This window comes from Sinocyclocheilus anshuiensis, unplaced genomic scaffold (assembly GCF_001515605.1).
Source record: "Sinocyclocheilus anshuiensis isolate Anshui unplaced genomic scaffold, SAMN03320099.WGS_v1.1 scaffold544, whole genome shotgun sequence".
Taxonomy (NCBI): Eukaryota; Metazoa; Chordata; class Actinopteri; order Cypriniformes; family Cyprinidae; genus Sinocyclocheilus; species Sinocyclocheilus anshuiensis.
Genome location: NW_015555763.1, coordinates 2,050,399 through 2,055,102, shown reverse-complemented (window position 1 = coordinate 2,055,102; position 4,704 = coordinate 2,050,399). Strand labels below are relative to the sequence as shown.

Sequence of the window (4,704 nt, the reverse complement as noted above, 5' to 3'; positions counted from 1 at the left end):
ACTCGGGAACTGGAGCCCTCTCTGGGCTAAACTCGGGAACTGGAGCCCTCTCTGGGCTAAACTCGGGGACTGGAAAACTCTGGGGTCAACTCGGGGACTGGAGCCCTCTCTGGGCTAAACTCAGAGACTGGAGCCCGCTCTGGGCTAAACTCGGGGACTGGAGCCGACACCGGAGCGAGCTCTGGGGCTGGAGCTGACACTGGAGCGAGCTCTGGACCGGAGGATCCCTTCCCTCCAGCTTAGTCCCGTGGTGTCTGGGAAGTCACGTTCCACGGTCACGGTCACGGGGGGGGTGTTTGGAAAACCAAAACACTTTCAAAACCGGAAAAAAACAAACAGGGAGAACAGCCGCTTACTGTTTCGGTCGGGTCTTCTGTCACACTTACACTGTCGGAGGAATGATGGAGACAAGAAGTACAATCAACAGTCCTTTAATTCTCGAAACACAAGGGTAATCCAAACACAGGAGCGAGGAATGACGCATGTACGGACAAAGTAGACCCGGCAGGGGAGAAACGCACAGACAGGAACTAAAATACATGGGATAATTGGGGAAACACAGGTGCATAGGATAAGGCAATCAAACTAAACAAGAACAGGAAAATGACCATATAAGGAAATCCAGGAACTACGACAGGGGTAAAACAAGGAAAATCAAATCCAAAACACAGACAGTGCTATAAAGGCAAAAAATATAATCGACAATGTTTATTATTCAGATACATTGTCAGAGCTGAGTTACATATACATATATTTTCCACAGAGAGCAAATGATTGGCTCATGGGATCTTATTTTACACACAGACCTCCGACACTCATCAAAAAACAAAAATGGAAATCATAACTAGGACAAAGGCTCATGCTATCAGCACTGAGTGATTCATGCCAAGCCAATTATTTTAAGTGGAGACTTCATTAAGACAATAAATAAAGAGTGCCCTGATATGTCATGTTAGCTATTGAGTGTTTTGTTAGAACCAAACATTTTGCAGAATTATATTCTACAATTTAATTATTCCACTCATTGTACCGCGCTGTATAGTCAGGTCGCTCTTCAGGCAGCTGCAAGTGGGCATCTGTTTAAAATGCATTCAGTAACACTTAAGCCACAGTCACACTAAACTTAGAGAATGCAAAGTTTCAGGTTTAACGTTTCCTTTAATTCAGCAAAGGAGATGAACAACTATTGTCCTTCCATTTGATACATTATGTCTGTGATAAACATTGTGTGATACAAATTCACAGAGCACAGTTCACCAAACTTGAACTTTGGAATGCAGTGATATACAAAACTTCTTAGCATGAGCCTGCATTTCTGGTCTCCCACATTCGCATACGTGTGAATGAAAGTCAATGGAATTAAACATGTACTTGTGGCCATCCCTTTAGTCTTAGATTATATGTGTTTTGTGCAGCAAGTTGACAGCTCAGCAGTGATTAGGAAGATAAATACTACACAATGAACACATTAGGTTAAGATTTATATGTATTTCTATGAGGGAAAGTGTTTGAGTTAGATGCTGTACCTGGTTTCTTCAGCTTTTAAGTCAATTATGGTTTAAATGGTATGATACAAATATTCCATGTAGTCTTTCAGTTATTATGTTATCATAAAAACATTATGCACAATAATTATAATATAAAACGACCAAATGATGTTCAAAGCCATTTTAAAGAGTAACTCTTCAAACTGAGTGGTCTTTTTTATAGCTTTAAAGCTACCAGTTAGCTTTTGACCTTGAAAGCCCTTTATGTAATTTGTATTTTCTGCATAAATTCAACACACTAATGGAAACAACTGTTAGAATGAGTACAGAACTGTAAAATTATACCTTTAATGGCCAAGTTGAAGCTGTAAAGATGACTTAATTGAGTTAGCTAAATCCAAATAGTTGGATAATTGTGCCTAAAAGTATCTGAAGGTCAGTCTACTTCCAAACACAAATAGCCTGTCAAAGTCTTTGTCAGACCATAACACCATCTGACCAGGCAGTTAACCTTTTCCTTCAAGAGTCATTCAACTCTGTAAAACTCTCCCTTAAAATCACCGCATACATCTGTGCTTTCCTTTGAACAATGTTCCTTAGACCACGTACAACCTTAGAATGTAAATAGCCAAATAAACGGTGTCCAATATCACAGGGTTTGTCAGTGCCCTAGTATAAATATGATGTACGAGGTAAGCAATAGATGTGACCTTGTCAAAGGCAGCACCTAAAATGTTGATGAATGAAAGGAGAGGGGGATAAGGTAAAGTAGGCAGGTGATGGGAGGGTGACAGTGATGGAGAACGCACTCAGAAAACGCTGCTGTTTGGGGTGACAGGTGTTGGAGAGATCCCTCAGACGCAGGTTCCAGCATGGAGAGGAGCGATCGGATGCATTTAAAAGGGAAGGAGCCAGATTCCTCCAACAGTCATTGAATGGGAGAGGAGAGGAGAGGAGATGAGAGGAGAGGAGAGGAGAGGAGAGGAGAGGAGAAACAAGGAGAGGAGAGGATGAAAGGGGAGAATGAGAAGAAAAAGAGGACAGAAAACAAGGAGAGGAGTTTCCAAGTCTGAAGATAGCTCTGATAGTTGGAAGCCACCCAACCTAAAGTTAATAACTAGTCATAGGATACTTTTATTTTACATACACTATGTCTATCACATAACTGTGACATGGTGCCATCTTTTCATGGAATTGTCACATACATCAGGTGAAATCTGAGCTGACTTCTAACAAGTTCTCTTAAGAGATGTATTGGGGGTTTCTATTACTATATTACCCTCATAAGGCTTGCTATCTCACGCCAAGATGCAACCTCAAGCAAGGACTCTGGAAATATCCGTCACATGGAATGAGCAGTCTGGCATGCGCTGGAAATAAATCATTTAGCTTGTATAAACTATCAGCGGGTTGGGAAGTTTATGAACTTTGAGGTGCATTGGGTCATTAATCATAACAGGCTGAGGACTTAAGAGGAGATTCCTCTACCCATTCTCACCCTCTCTCTGTTGCTCTTTCTTCATCTTCTACTCCTCATCCTCCCCGTATTGTACATCCCACACTCCTTTGACAGCAGATTTTTAAAAATGATGTCAAAAGGTGTTAATTCAGGGAGAGAATGGGGTTGGAATAGATGGATTAGCCTGGTATCTAAAGGTTGGATGTCAACCCCTGGCGTTCTGCTTTTCTTTACCCTATCTACACCTGTAATGGAGTGGTCAGAAGTAAATGGGGGTTAGTTTGAAAAGCTCTTACCCCATGGCAGAAAACTTTAACTTCCTTTCCACTAGCTGAACATCTGAGCTAAGAGTTGTGCCACTTAGATATGTTGGTTGTCATTCGTGGTGCAGTAAACAGAAGGGGTTCATTTAAAACCGGTTTGGCAGGTTTACTGTTACCAGGTACTGTGCAACCAAACACCAGTTAGGACAGGTGAAAGTTGTCAATGTCAATTCAGTGAAAAATTGGTTCCTCAGGGATTTTGTTTTAAATGTCATTTTCAATTTCTAGCATTTTCCTAAAGATGAATAAATGAAATAGCAGGGTCTTTAGCAAGCAACAATTAGCTAAAGTAGATGCAAAGATTTTTACTGCGTTGTATCATTTAGACCAAACTTTAATATTTTTTTTTATTTTGGGTTTGCCAGTGTTCATATCATGAGATATTACACTGTATTTGTAAACCCTAAGTTTACACTCTTATTTGTGTATTTACAGCAGCTTCAGTTAAGGATGAAACTTTTTGTTTGTTGAGATAAACTACCACCTTTTCTAAAACGCAGTTTTTTAACTCTTCCATCAAAATTAGTTATTTTAACTGCTCAAAAGTAGTGACTTTGCTCGCTACACACCATTTCTCAAACAATGTAGTCTTCTCACACGCAAACGCCACAAATGTTTGACTGGGGTTTTTCAAATGAGCCCTACATTTTTGAGGGTACGCTTCTGGAATAAGTTTGTACGCTCTGTGACGAGTCGGCTGCCTCCCCCTAATTATCATCATCACCCCGTCCCTTAAGCGCCGCCCTTCGCCAGGCTCCCGACAGGAGTGGGTGCGTGAGAGAGGAGGGGCGCTAAAACAGCCAGGGCTGGCGGCGTGTGCTGGGGCACACCTGAACCAAATGGAGCCTCATCACCGCCGCTGTTTAAATGCCGAGCGCGCCTCTCCTCGGGAGACCGGTCTCTTCCCCGTGCATGCACGCTGGTGTCCTCGTGGCTCCAGGAAGGGTGCATAGAGGAATCTCCGTGCAGCCGAAGATGCGAGCTACCGGACCCGCGGTCCAGACGAGAGCCGCACCTGTTACACGGCCGTCGGGCCAGGATGCCGGGCCGTCTAGACCCTTCACCCGCCGGGGCCAAGGCAAGAAGGATGCAGCCGTTGGAAGTAGCCGCCGCCCCTCGCGTCCCGGACTGGAGAGGGGAGCGCGTGTGGCTGCCGGACTCCGCCCCTTACCTGGACCCTTCCTTCCTGATCACTGCCCTTCCCTGCACGAAGCCCGCAGCACGACGAGGACACCAGATCCCCTGTTTTATTTTGGACACTAGATTCCCCTTTTGCCTGGACACTTTGTTGTTTATATTATTTTGTTAATTAAAGCCTCTCCGAGGCCTGACGCCACACCCACTGTTATATATATATATACAGTGGTGGTTTTGTAGGCAAACATTAATGCCTTGAATTTTATGCGAGCAGCTATTGGTAGCCAGTGCAAATTGA

The 4,704-nt window shown here is 43.4% G+C and overlaps 1 long non-coding RNA gene across 1 annotated transcript in view; it reads right to left on the bottom strand.

Annotated features, from left to right (window-relative positions):
* Window positions 1-4,704, bottom strand: part of LOC107674051 (uncharacterized) — a 14,660-nt gene that overhangs the window by 9,602 nt on the left and 354 nt on the right. The window contains exon 2 of the long non-coding RNA XR_001632470.1: window positions 1,999-2,004. This is a non-coding gene — a long non-coding RNA (uncharacterized LOC107674051). The remainder of the gene's footprint in view (window positions 1-1,998; window positions 2,005-4,704) is intronic.